General features: G+C 39.4%; 1 protein-coding gene and 1 non-coding gene across 3 annotated transcripts in view; one reads left to right on the top strand and one right to left on the bottom strand.

The window, feature by feature from the left end:
• PLCD1 (phospholipase C delta 1) overlaps positions 1 to 15,464 on the bottom strand; it is a 1,599,641-nt gene that overhangs the window by 514,606 nt on the left and 1,069,571 nt on the right. The gene's annotated exons all lie outside the window — the stretch shown is intronic.
• On the top strand, positions 15,083 to 15,214 carry LOC122799014. Its single transcript, XR_006364398.1, has one exon. It is a non-coding gene; the product is annotated as a U8 small nucleolar RNA (small nucleolar RNA).

The raw sequence follows: 15,464 nt of genomic DNA, 5'->3' as shown, positions 1-15,464 counted from the left end.
TTGTAAGGCAAACACATTAGCCATTAAGCCACCTTCCCAACATTATGTAGATGTATTTATGTAGGGGAATGCTTTGAAATTAATGTTAATTATTTTAAAAATCCACTGCTAATCATTAGCGGGCGGGAGTTTCGCTGTGGCAACCCCTAACCGGGAAAAGCCGAAAGACCATATTTTAGAATAAGAGGGGAAATATGATTGTAATAGTAAGGATATTATTTATGGAGCCCTTTTGTCAAGGCCCACCACTTTAGCTTCTCAGCCTTGAATTATCTTATCATCTGGCTCCTCACTTTCTACTAAAAAAAAAAAACTGTACCTCTTCCTACTTCATTTTGCTGCTTGTGCTTAGGAGTTTAGTTTGCCATTTTTATTATTGCTTGTTAGTAGCCTCACTAAACTGATGACAGTATTCTACTGAATTGATGCTTTATTTCTGCTGTCTGCTACTGTTGTGATTGTGAGCTGCTGTTTTAAAGCAATCTACTGATTAACTATATTTCACTGTTATCTACTGCAATTTTTATTTATTTTATTTATTCCAGTTTGATGACCGGGGAGGTCCACTGGGCCTGGGGAGCCCGTTTTCAGTGGAGGCCCGGGGATAAAAGCTCCACACTACTAAGTTTAAGTACATGATTAAATTACAAGAAAATTACAAGATTAATTACAAAGAAAATTACATGATTAATTACAAAGAAAAATTCATGATTAGTTGCAAAGAAAGTTAGGATTACAAACAACAGGTGGCATTCTAAAGAAAAGAGAAATAAAATATTTACAATTTAGTTCACAGGGCTTAGGAAGGTTACTTTAGTGGAGGATTGGGGAGAAAAGCTAGACATTAAAGTTTATTTACAGAATACTTACAGTGGAGGCTCGGGGAGAAAGCTCCACAATAAAAAGTTGTATTACATGATTAATAACAAAGGAAGTTATGGATTGCAAGCAACAAGTTGCATTCAAAGGAGTGAGAAGAGAAATAAGCAGTTTAGCTTCAGGAGAGTGAAAACAGGCATACAGAATTGTGGCTAAATTTGTGTTGTTTACACAAATAATCATTAATTTAAAGTAAGGTTCATTACTGTTTAACTGCATTTTACTGCACTTTGTTGCTGTTTAACTGTATTTTTTGATACTGCAAATTCTGTTGTTTTGACTATAAGTGATTAATCTGTGCTTCATTGTGAGTTTTTTCTTACTGTGTTCTTAACCTTAAAATTGAGTGGCATAGTCTAGTCTGCTGCATTCAGAGCTTCAGCTGCATGGTTGTTAACCCCTTTTGAGGTATTCCAGCTACAAATTTTCCCTTCGTAGCACTTATCATCTAGTAGTACTACTCATAGACCTTCCTCCCTTTACCCTCTTAGCTCCTTCAGTTTCTGACAAATATGGATGGACAATTTCCTACATTTCCTCCTGCCAGTCTGGTTGACATGGGCATCTTGAGACAATTTAGCAACTGCCTCATGTAAACGGACAACCCTTTACTACTACCACCTAGGAACACAATTTGTGAAAGATGCAAATATATCAAGCACCTAGTGTCATTGCTCTCTCCCCCACAAATCAATATATCTGGCACTGAGAAGGTTGGCAACGTGAGCAACACAACTCAAACACCACCCACACCTACACAACACACCCCCACATATGCGGAGGTCCTCAACAAAAGCATACCCAAACAAAAGACACCTCTGAGGCATAAAGGCATGCAAACTCCACTGCCCACCACACCACACATAGTCCACACATCTGTGTCTCACAGCCACTATGACCTAAACATAAACCCAACATATTAATCATAGGAGAGAGACTCCATTGTGAGACACACAGATGTGCCCCTCACCAGGCTGGATAAGGAGAACGTCACGGTTAATTGTCTGTTGGGTGCCAGAATCCACCATATCACCAGTGCACTCAAGTCTCTCAACAGGTACTGTTATGACTCTGTCATAGTCCTTGTTGGAGTGAATGACTTGAGACATACCTCCCTGGACTATATGAAGAGAGACATGATTGAGCTCACTGAATATGTGTCCCAGGCAGGTATGTTCCTAGCCTTAAGCAGCATTCTACCATCACCCAGAATGATGCCTCAATACAAACAGAAAATGACAGACTTTAACAACTGGCTTAGTTTCTGGTGTCATTCCAGGGAGATCCAGTACTTGACAGCCTGGGATGTCATGATTGACAAACCATGGTGCTTTACCAGAGATGGCCTGCATCTGTCTCCCTTGGGCTTCAGGCTCCTGTCAAATGCTCTTGCCTCCCCCATAGTGCCGTTTTTGGGCAATGCCATAAGGTCAAAACTAACAACATACAAATTTCATCAAAACTTAAATTAAAGGTCATGCTGCTAAATGCTAGGAGTCTAAACATGAAACTGCACTCATTGCAAGCATTCTTAACCCTGGAAGAAGCTGACATTTGTGCAGTCACAGAAACCTGGTTCAAAGCTGCGGAGAGCACCCCAGCCATACTAGGTTACACATCCTATCATTCATTCAGACCCCAAACTGTGGGCAGCAAAATAAAAGGAAGTGGAGTTGCAATATATATAAAAGACATACACACCTCTAGGCTGGTCAAACAGTCTGATGTACAGGCAACACTCCAGGTGCAGTTAACAACTGGCAAGACCCCTACTCAAATCATAGCTAGCTATAGGCCTCCGACTTTGACTCAAGATGCCCACTCCACCTATCTGGACCTCTTTGAATCTGTCAAGATTCAACCCTTTACCCTGATCCTGGGTGACTTTAAATATCCAACCATAGATTGGAAGAAATACTCATGCCAAAACACAAATGCCCAGAGATTCCTTGAATTCATCAATGCAAATGCCTTGGACCAGTTGTTTGACACCCCCAGAAGAGGTGGAAAATATCTTGGACTTGGTATTAACCAACATGAGTAACCACTGCAGCATCCCTTCAGTGTCATCATCCCTGGTAAGATCTGACCACAAAGTAGTTATCTCCCCTACCCCCAGCTAGGGTCAAACAAAAAAACTTCTCCAAAGCTGACTACAACCTCCTGAGTGAAGGTTTAAACAGCTTCACAGCCACTTCCTCCTCCATAGGAACTGGCACATATGTCCAAACTTACACCAAAATACTATATAAGCATTTATATAGCTGCATGGATTCGGGAATGCCAAACAGGATGAAATCCTCCTCCTCAAGGAAGTGTAAACCTGTCTTGTGGACATCTACAATAAATAAACTCTATAATAAAAGGAAAAAGATTGCTGCCCAGGACCAAGAAGGAGCAGGTGCCTAATTAGAAGCAATCTCTCCTTAGCCTGAACAAGCAAATAAGAGCACTAGTGAAATCCTCCAAAGCAAACTTTGAGTCCAAACTGGCCACATCTACTAAATACAATCATAAGGCCTTCTTCACATATGTCTGCAATCTCATGGGAACCATCCAGATCTGCTCAGAACTGGTGGTCAAGAACACCACATACACAAATGCTGTAGATATAGCCAACCTGCTGGCAGACAGGTACAGTGAAAACTTCACTCCTCTGTCCCTCCATCAGTAAAACAGGTCATCCCCAGTACCTGCCCCCTCCCCTTATCTCTAGGGAGCAAGTCATTACCCTCTCTAAGGCACAAAATACAGCCTCCATGGCACCCAATAACATCCTAGGCTGCATCCTACATGAACTCAGGCAGGAACTTGCACCACCATTAGGCACCCTGTTCAACCAAAGCCTGAATACCGGCTTCATCCCAGCCGAATGGAGGACAATTACTGTCACCCCTTTGCACAAAGGTGGAGCATCCACTGATCCAGGAAATTATAGACCCATCAGCCTAACTAGCCTGATATGCAAGGCCATGGAGTGGATTATCATGGACCTCATAAACAAGGACATTGGCAAACTCCAGATGTTTGATCCCACACAGTTTAATTTTGTCAAGGGGAGGCCATGCCTGCTAAATTTGGTCAACTTCTTTGAGACAGTCACCAAGGACATAGAAGAGGGGAAGATGGTGCACACTGCCTACCTTGACCTGGCAAAAGCGTTCAATACTATTCCCTACTCTGGTATAATAGATAAACTCTCTCAACTAGGCATCATTCCATATGTTACCAGATGGGTAGCAAACTGGCTCATTGATAGAACCCACCTAGTCAAAATAGGGGAATCCACCTCAAGTAGTAGACCTGTAACAAGTAGTGTACCCCAGGGATTGGTCTTGGGGCCTCTGCTGTTTGGGATATACTTCTCGGAGATGCAGACCGACTCTAGTAGGCTATGGCTGACCAAGTTTGTAGATGACTAATAGTTGGGTGCTGTCATCAATTTATTTATTTATTATTTATTTATTTTATATCTGTTAACCGGGAAGGTCCGACTGGACAAAGGTCCTTTTTCAGCTTAGGCCTGGGGAGAAAAGCTCCAAATACAGTGCACATAACTTTCTTGTCATACAGTTTTGTTTAAAAGACATTTTGAAATACATAAAACATTTCTGAAATACAGAGATATCAATATATGTAAGATGTTTTGAAATAAATAATGCTTTTGAAATACAATGATATCAGTATACAGTGGAACTTTAGTTTAAAACAGTGTAAAAAAAGATTTACATACAGTGTTTCATTTCTGACTTCATGCAGATTATCTATATGCTCAAAGGTCTAGAAATCAAAATTGTTTCATAGGTTCTTAACAACGAAGATTAAGTAAAGTTGGTGTTAGAAGGGGGGGGGCAAATGAAAGTAGGAAAGAGAGTGTTAGTGAGGAATGGTTTGAGAGAAGGGGAGGTGTTTGAGTGCAGTGAGAAGCATAAACATAATTAGGGGTTTATAGTAATGTAGTGCCAGTGAGGAGGTGGGGATATAAATGTGAAAAATGCTGAGTGGTTTGGTGCAGAAAGTCTTGGAGGGGGGTTAGTACATGTGGGATTGATAAGTAAGGAGATATGTTAGTGGGAGAAATAAGTGCAGGGGGAGGGAAGTGATAGTGGAGCAGGGAGAAGTTTAGTGGTTTAACCAGTGTTGTCACAGCTGCAGAGCCATGATTGCTGTAGGTGGGACTGTAATGCCTTTTTAAAGGAAGCAGTGGAAGTAATGTCTGATAGTTGTTCCAGTGTTTGGCTATAGAGTTACTATAGAGGGCTATACCTGCAGAATTGTTTGGTTTGGATACATCTAATAGCAGCTTTTTATTGGAATGTAGGAGTCTGGTTTTGGTGCTAGGCTGTAGCATGTTTTGTAGAGCAGGGGTTTTATCAGGGTAGCGTAGTAGTTTGTGGGTCATTATAAGCTGATTGTAAAGAATGAGATGGGAAAGTTCCAACCAGTTAAGTGATTTAAGTGGAATGCAGTGGTGTGTTCTATAAGGGATATTTGTTCTAAATTTGGCAATTTTGTTGTAGCAGGTGATGTGGACATCTTCCAGAGGGTCTCACCCAAACAAATGACTGGTGCCAGAAACATGGCCTCAAACTGAATGCCAAAAATGCATCATCCCTTTTGGGGAGAATGATGTCCCCGCAAATTATAACATTGATAGTAAGGTCCTAAGCATGCAGTCAGTCGTGAGGGACTTGGGCATTGATGCATTGATAGCAAACTGACTTTTGACAAACATATAGCCACCGTTGTACAGAAAGCTTTCTACATGGCCCACCTCATTAGTAAGGGTATCTCATCCAGGGACAAAGTGGTCATAACATCCCTGTATTCTTCCCTTATAAGGCCCATTATTGAGTACAATGCCCCTTTTGGCATGTACCTCACAAAGCACATGCAGCAGCTGGATAGACCATAGAGGTTCCTCACCTGGAGAATCCAGGGCCTCAAACATCTACCTTACACAGATAGGCTAAAAGCCCTGTCTCTCGACTCAGTCTCCTACAGACTCCTGAGAGGTGACCTCTGTCTGGCATACCAAGCAATCTCAGACCCCACCCTGATGGGACTATTGCATATCCACAAGTCAAGCTCCACTCGAGTAACCCGTGATCATGACTTTAACCTGGTCTATGACATCAATAGGACTTGTTGGCAGGACAGATTTGTCTTTCAGAGACTCCCCCTTTAGTGGAATAGACTCCCTCTCCACGTAAAGCAGAGTACCTTATTAACCCTTTTTAAGTGCAAACTGGATAACTGGATGGGGAACAGAAAATACACCCCCTGGGATTCTACCTATGTCCCTACTGGACAGTGGCATAGAGTTCTGACTTGTTGGAACATGGGCTAAATTCTTGGCTATTCTTGTAAGGGCCTCAGGGCCAATAACCTAGTAACTTCCTATGATCCTATGATCCTAAGAATAGTCTGTATTTTATACTGGAAAATCAGAGAGGAGATTGATAGATAGGATGTACGAACAACAACATGAAATTCAAAAGGAAAAAAAAAAGATGAATGCATTGTACAAACATGGTTTAGATCGTTCATGGCATTATTTTAAATTTATTGTTATTGCACAGGTAGAGCATAATATAAGAGGTGGACCTTGGTCCTTATATTTAGAGAAATTTGAACTTTTTTTGGATCTTACATTTTAATGTTATGTGGCTGGGACTAAATGAATTGGCATCTATTGGCTGCCTTTTAAAACTAAAAGCCCGGGTTAGGTGATTATTTTTATGAATATGTATATATATTTTAAATATGTTTATAGGAGAGTTTTATATTTTTAGGGTTTATTCATTTAATTATTAAATTGTTTACTTATTTAGATTAATTAGGTTGTGATCATGTGTATAAAGTGTGATGCTTTTTAGAAGTTGTATCTGATGAAGTCTCATATTTTTATAGAGATGAAAGTGCTTATTTTTGTTTAATAGAGTGTGGCAACACTGTGACATACTCCAGCTGTTTGCGTTTGTTTGAATCTCATGACCTCTAGTCTGTGTTCAAAGATGTTAATACCTGAATATAAAAATGTCAACTGTGTATTGTGATTATCTAATGTTCTTCAGAAATAAATGTCAGCAAACTGTGATGAAAAATGTATGCCAGTGTTATTTGAGGGCTACATTATTCAAATGTTCTATTTTTTTATTTCAAGCAAGGAAGATCACAGCTGGAACAGGGCCATGTGCATCAAGAGGATACACATGGTTGAGGATCTGCAGAGGGAGATATGTATACAGATTATTTTACCTGTTGTACAAACTGAAATGCATTCTTCCCTTGCTTACAGGCCTATATTTTTTTAAAATAACATGCTTATTGTTTAGAATGCAGAAATACCCATCCTGCATCAGTAAGGAAACTGAAATAATCACATGTTAGCTGTGCTTACAACTGTGATTAAAATCTAAAAATGTTAATCTTTTAGATAGCATTGAGCCATTGTTTCAGCACACACCTTTGGAAATGTACTCCACAAACTAAATAACAGATGGGTTGGTATATCTGTCACACATGTTAGTAGGTGGGTGTTCTGCATACTGGATTGCTTTGATTGGTGCTTATGTTGTGTGGTTTGGTATACTGTTTGGTCTGGCTGTGTTTTCTTGTTGTTGCCTAGCTTGCCTCTTCACAAAGTGAATGGCTGTCTACTGTGTCGGTGTTTGAACTGCAGATTGTGTTATGCCATTTAGTTCAACAGTGGTATTGTAACTGATCACTTGGGTGTTTTTATAGAGGCACAGTTAATAGCCTGGGTTTACTGATATCAGCATAGATACATTGGATTGCAACAATTTGGTATCAGCAAACATATTCACGATATTTTGATTCTTCAGGCTATTGATTGCTAATTGTTTTGGTTGATAATGTATACAGTTGTACACATACCATAATGTTCATAACAGATATGTTAGATTCTCATATGTCATAAATGTTTTCAGACAATCATCATGCTGCCTGTCTCAGATGATGGTCATATGGCTTGCTTGTTGTCCACATTATTGTCATATCACTTTATGCTAATTTTAACAATGACACAATCTGTTGATTTGAGCATTCATACAGTCTTACAAATCAATGACCAATGTGGGTGTGTCTAAGCATATAGAATTGCTCAGAAAAGAATGCTGACATCCTTTTCATGAATAGGACACATAGGTCCATAGGTAACTTTGTTCATAATGGATGTGTGTCAGTCCCTGTGTAAATTAGGACTGCAATTGTATTATGTTGTGTTATGATATCCATGGTACTCTTCTGTGTGATGGGCATTTGCTTTTATTTTCTTTTGTGTTTTGCAATTAATCTTTATGGAGCATGGGACTCATTGACATTCTCTGAGCCAAAGATGATGAAGACCACATGCAAGGCTACTGTCAGAGTCTTCCAAGGATAATGGTTGTGATGTTGATGATGATGATGATGATGATGATGATGACGGTTATGGTGTGCAATCTGGAACCACCCCTGCCTGAGTCATCATGCCTGCACCAGAGGAGATGGTGACAGGACTGGAATTGAGACATTTATAGGGAGGAGATTTGGGAGGTCATGCTTATTTGTGACATTTACTTCAGTTTCAATGTCTGCATGGCACACATTAAGACATTACACTTTTTACACACATTCAACTGTCCATGCATTGTGGCAATTAACCTACTGATAGTGCTGCAAGAAGTAGCCTGTAAACATGTGTTACTAGGGTGAGTGACAGACAAAAGATGTTATCCATACTCCATCACTAACAGTATGATATGCCTTGGATTTCTGTTTTGCCATATCAGATATGTACAACGTACAGACATGTCATTCCACATGTTTTTTGGATAACAGTTGCCATGATGGCCTACTGTCATGATGTGGTGTTGTGTGTCATGGGATGGCAATACTGATGCCATGTGGGATTATATACATGTATATCTTGTCTACGTGCAGTCCTCCTTTTCTTACTGCATCAAACAGCAATGTAACATTAATCTGTACACAATGTTACAGATAGCACATTCTTTAACAGTACATTTCACCTTGTTTGTTGCATGTAGCATTTCAACACCCATTACATATTACAATTGGTGTACACCTTCCACAAACAGTTGCACACATTAAATGACTGTACATGTGTGTGCACATAGTCAGATACATACTGACCCACAAACATACCTTTGACAAGTAAGCATTCACTGAGTTATTGCAGATGCACTGTAATGATGCTCACAGGGATGTCCTCTGCTCCATAATGAGCAGGGTGGATGACATACATCTGAGTTTCTTTATTTTTCATTTGCACGATAGTAAATATGTATGTGCTTGTAATTTTTAGCTTGCTTGCATATGCATGTTGATGTGACATGATTACACATTACTGTGTATGTGTGTGTTATATATGTCCAGTTCTGTGGACATCAGCAATCAATCTAGCTATTTGACATACAGTTTCCATTTGGTTAACTGTATTTCTGTGTGGCTTCAATAGCACCCTGTGTGTTGTGCACATGCATTTGCAATGTGTCAACCTCTCTTTTCCTACTTTACCCTGATGTGAACCCTTCATATTTCTCTATTATTTTTTGCAGGTATGTTTGCCTTTATTAAAACTACTGCCCATTGCCATGTATTAGTTTGACACAGTGAACATGAGCCACATGTATGCCCACTGTACAATGCAGGATATGTGCATATAAGTTGTTGGCTAATGCTTGCAATGCATCCTTGTTCTCATTATAGTCATGTGTTACCCATTGTAGTTTTTCTCACATCCATGTACACAACCTGCTATATTTATTAGGCTGTACTGTGACATTTTTGAACATATTATTACATGTCATTAGTGTATGTATGTGTATCAACCTTCGGGCTCACTCCACTCCCCTACCCTATCCCCAATTCCCACCCACCCTCAGTACTCCTACCCTTATACTTCCCTAACCACACCCACCTCTCTACCACACCAATCACACTTTACCCCCTCCCCTCTGTTTCATCCAATACCTATCCACCTGCATCATTTCAATCACAACCTCCTTCTTCTCTTCCTGTCTGCATTTTCGTTTCTACTTCCCTACTTTTTCTTTCATATACCTCCCTATCGCTATGCCTCCTCTACTAATCTCAACTTATTCAAAACATATCCTCCTTCTCTCACTTTTTCCTTTCCTTATGCTACCCTACCTTCTAACCTCATATGAACATCTTAGCCTTAAAGAACCACACTCCCTCAGTCAACATACTAGCTCACCTTCCCAAAACACATTCCAGTCATTTTTAAACAGTATTTCTTCACCCAGCTACCTTCTTGAAAATTTCACAGAAAGTTTCACATTTTCTACACTAATCAAGTTAACAGAAAATCCTTACACTTCCTCACCAAACCCTCAGACCTAATAAAAGATGACTTATCTCCCTTCTAGCATGTGACATTCATCCCAACCCTGGCCCAAACACTGCTACTCTAAACCCCCTCTGTCCCTCTCCCCCATGCTCTAATTTACCCTCCAAACCCTCCAACTCTCTCTCTATAGCTCACCTAAACATCTGCAGCATTAATAATAAAATTGCCCACCTCCATGCAATGCTAGACATACACTCTTTCGACATCCTTTGCCTGTCTGAAACCTGGCTCAAGCCAGCAACCCTAGACAATGAGATCACTCCCCCTGGCTACAACATATATAGACTAGACCGCAAAGCCAAAAAGGGTGGAGGGATAGCAATTATTTACAAAACAGGTATGCAAATTACTGTCATACATGAAAAACCTCCCTCAATAAGTAATGCCGAAATCCTTATCACCAAACTTCAGCTTAATACACACAAATCCATATATTTAATCTGCACCTATCTTCCCCCTGGAAATAATATCAGTTCCCTAGAAGAGATCCTTAGCTGGCTTTCTATTCAATTCCCACAAGAAACCATAGTACTGGGCGATGTCAATATAGACTGGAAAACCTGTACCTCAGTAGACCCTCCAACCCTCTTAAATCTTCATGGTTTTTCACAAACCATTCAAGCCCCTACCAGAACTAGCAAAACTAACAACAAAGAAAGCATATTGGACTGGATTCTGATAAATAGTCACCACCATACTTATACAGTAGGGACACTACCTGATGACTTAAGTGACCATGCACTTACCTACTTAATCAGACATAAAAGTGCAACCCCCAACCTAACTAAATACAAAATCATCAGAACAAATAAAAGCTTTAACCCTGAAAGCTTCCTAACAGAACTCAAAGCTTGCAATTGGTCTCCTCTCAAACAACTACCACTGGATGATGCTGTGGCATACTTCAACTCAATGTTCCTTTCTATTCTAGACTCTCATGCTCCCTTAAGATCTATCATAATTAACTCAGAACCTGTCCCCTGGCTATCAAAAGATACTAGGCATAAAATTATCCCGAAAATAAACTCTGGAGCAAATTTCGCAGCACTAAAGATCCTTCAGACCAACTTAACTTTCGTCAAATAAGAAACTCCACTAAAAAAGCTGTACTTCTAGATAAAAGAAAATACTTCTACCATTTACAACAAGCTAACCAACAAAATCCTCAAAAGTTCTGAGCAGGAATAAATACCCTCTTAAAGCCTGGCCACTCTGTCACCCTGAGCCCCTCAGACACTTCCAAAAACAACCAAAAACAAACTGCTGATGCCTTCAATACCTTCTTTTCTGATACTGTCCAGTCTCTAGCTAATCAAATAGCCCCCAATATATCCTGTCAGTCCTCCTCCTCTTATACTTCTATTCCCACTTTTTAACTTCAACCAGTACCCACATCACTTATCTGTTCTCTTCTCCACAAGCTTAAAACCTCCTCTCCTTCTGCTGACCTTCTTCCTACTCGGTATCTAAAAATTGCAGCCAACCATTAGCCCATCCCATTTCCATTCTGATTAACAGAACCCTTGTTGAAAGCTACATTCCTTCAGTCTGGTAAATCTCATATCATTCCCCTGCATAAAGGTGGGATCTCAACAGAACTCTCTAACTACGGTCCCATAGCCTTACTCTCCCCCATAGCTAAAATCATGGAAAAATGTGTCCAAAAACAACTTCTTAAACACATGTTAAATTGCAACCTACTAGCCAACTGTCAACATGGCTTCAGGCCTGTCCATGGCACCACTTCAGCCCTCCTTTCCTTTACTGACTGCATCAACAAAAACTGGAACAATAACATACTTACCCCTGCTCTCTTTATTGACCTATCAAAGCCTTTGATATGGTCAATCACCATATACTAATAAACTTACTTAAAACTTTTGCAATTGACCCTAGTGCTATAAAGTGGTTCGAGTCATATCTTCATAACACACAACAGGCAGTGTGTTGGCAAAACAACTTATCCAACCTCCTTCCCATTACCCTTGGAGTCCCCCAAGGCTCAATACTTGGCCCCCTTCTGTTCTCTATCTTTATTAATGAACTTCATACCAGTATTCCCTCTGCAACCTGTATACAATATGCGGATGATTTTACTTTGATTTGTTCTGCCTCACCCCCCTCCAAACTGCACTCTATCACCCAACAGACTTTCCAAAATGTTGAAACATGGTTCCTAAAATGATGCTTAATCTTAAAAGCAAAGAAAACCAAACTGTTACTCTTCTCCCCCACCCGTAAATCCCCACCACTCTACTTCTCGGTCTTGTCTAGTAATGGCACCAACATATCCCCTGACCCTTCCATTAGGATCCTCGGAGTAGAGATAGACAACAACCTATGCTTTGATTCTCACATTAACAACACTATAAAATTAGTTAACAGAAAACTAGGCTCCCTGTTTAGAATTAAACCATTTCTTACACCTCTTGCCAGAACTACCATTGCCCATTCCCATCTGATTTCTATTTGTCCAAAACTAACCTCACCAAACTGGCTGTTGCCTACAACAGTATTTCCAGATTTGCCTCTGGCTCTACCTTTAGAACTCACCACTGCTTAAACTTAAAACAATTGGAATGGCTTGAGCTGCAAAATTTGATCTTATTTCACCAGCTCTCCTTAGCCCATAAAATCCTCTACAAACCTACCAGCACCCCTATACTTACTACCCTTATTACTCCTTATTGCAACCTCAAAAGCCTGCGTTCTTCTAACAAACTTCTTATATCAACCTGTAAATCCAACAACTTGGCAGGCAATTCCTTGTTCTCTAACACAATAGGAAAAGCCTGGAACTCCCTTCCTGCCAACCTCACTGCTATCTCCTCTTTTCCCTGTTTCAAATCCCAACTCAAAACTCCCCTCATGACTCCCTGGCTCTGCCCCTGTACTAACCCTGACTAGCTGCTACTTGCTCCTAGTACTTTCATTTATCCTGTATAAAAATCTTTCTTAAACTTACTTTTCTGCATTCATCCCCCATTTGAACACCCTCTATTTGTAATTAATTGCTTATTGTTGTTACTGTAAAAATATGCTAATGCTATTTTTATTTTTCTCTGAGCTAAATCTAGATCTCTGTTTTTTAATGTTTTTTTTTTTTTAATGTGTATCAATGTTTTGACTTGGAGCTTTTCTCCCCAGGCCTATGCTGAAAATGGACCAGCCCGGTCAACAAATGTAAAATAAAATAAAATAAAAAATAAATGTCATGCACATTCCATTTACGCCCCTGAAAGACATAAATGCACATCTACACCTGCATGTTGCCTTTGACATGGCATGTTGTTTGGGTTGTGCACACCTACTTGTGCGTGTAGCAGCCTTTGTTGTTCTTTGCATTACTACTGTTTGGAACTGTGCTAGGCTGTTTTACTTTAACATGCATGATTGTTGGTTTGGTTCTGTCCTCTGCTGGAGTTATGTACCATTGTTAGAGCTGCATTTGCTCATCTGTGATGTTGCTTGGCTGACATCAGCACTGCTGATGGACTAATTGCAAATGTGCATCTTTATCCAATGTGTATTATAATCCTACTTTATTACGCTGGGACACACATCTACCATTGGTCAGACACATCCAAGTATGACTGCCAAACAGTTTTACACACAGTGATGTGATAGTGCATATGTAGATATGTTTTTCTGCATGTGACCATGTCTGGTATGCATCCCTGCCATGCTTGTCAACTTTACATTGCCCGTGTTGTGCAGTGTGGTATCTGTGTATCTTACCTGTCCGTATTGTTTTTTCCAACCTTTGTCTGTCTTGTTCTATTTGTTCTATATGTATACCTGCTGTGATGTCCTTCTCCTCCTTTCCCCCTGTCTTTACATTTCATTCTATTCTTAAAAAAAATGGGGCCTATTCCCACCAAAAAAAAAAAAATTGCCCATGCCCGTTTGATTTTCCCTCAGATTTTCTTATTCCAATATCCCTCTTGTGTGTCCTTCTTCTACACTCATATCCCACATCTTCTTTTCTGTCTCCCACTTTCCTTGGATGTGTGTGTTACTTGTGTTCCCCACACAAGTCCCAAAAGCATTGTTAGCAAATGTTAGTCATGACAGTGTGGCCATGATTACCCTTTACCTTTAATACATATTTTACTGATACATATATTATGGAGATATCCATAGTTGTTTCTGAGCTTACTGTAAATAGTGCTGTCTATATATATATATATATATATATATATATATATATCTATATACATTTTTTAGCCTTTTTTTTGGTTATCATAATGAAGTCAGTTACATTCCGTACTTGTCCTTAACCTTACTGTACAGATTTTGTGTTTTATATATATATATATATGCTCTGAGGTAAGTTTCACACTGATATCGACATAATGCACCAGGTTACAGGAGCTTCATGGAATCTGACTGTCTCAGAACAGTGGCAAATATCACAATTAATCCTGGTCCATCAATAGCACAAATGCCTTAAAGGAAAGGATGCTTGGAGTTAACTTGTACAGCAGATGAAACTAGCATTAGTTTTGTTATTTTCTTACTAAACTAAAAATCCCTGAAAATTGCACTTGCGTGCAGAAACCTAAAGCTGAAAGGAAAACTGAAATTTATCTAAATGCTATGACAAAGTAATATGGGAACTTGTTCAGAGCAGCAATAGAATAAGTTAGCTAAAGAGATGAAGAAAGTTTAGAGTTTCATGCAGTTTATCAATGATTATTACAGAATTCTTAGCTTAATGTTTGTTGCTATTGATGCTTTCTCTCCATCTGGTTAAAAGCACTTGTTAGGACTCTTGTGGTCATTACCAGCCTAACCTTGTTATTATCAGTGAGGTTAATACTTGCCTGTTTTTCCTTTGGGAGAAATGAAATATGATGATTTGGGATAATGAGGTTGTGATTAAGCTATTCTGGTTTGCGGAGTCTGGCAACCTCTACACTAATCATATCTGATTCATATTTGTGTTTTATTTTTCTGCTATTAAAAATCAACTGACTTTTATTTTATTAAGTATTGGTTTGTACTACTTCTGTGATTATTGTGTGCATTTTTCTACTTTTGAATTCGAGTGTACTAGTTTGTGTTTGTTTTACAAAAGAGCTAATCTCTGATTTTAGTAAGTATTATATTAATGTAATATTTTCAAAAATTATTACATTAACAGACTTGTGTTTTAAAAGCCAGCCTACACTAGCAAGGTATA

The sequence above is a fragment of the Protopterus annectens genome, chromosome 3.part1 (genome assembly GCF_019279795.1).
Source record: "Protopterus annectens isolate FY-2018-M chromosome 3.part1, PAN1.0, whole genome shotgun sequence".
NCBI classification, from domain to species: Eukaryota; Metazoa; Chordata; order Ceratodontiformes; family Protopteridae; genus Protopterus; species Protopterus annectens.
The sequence above is the reverse complement of the archived record's forward strand: the minus strand, read 5'-3'. Positions and strand labels throughout refer to the sequence as shown.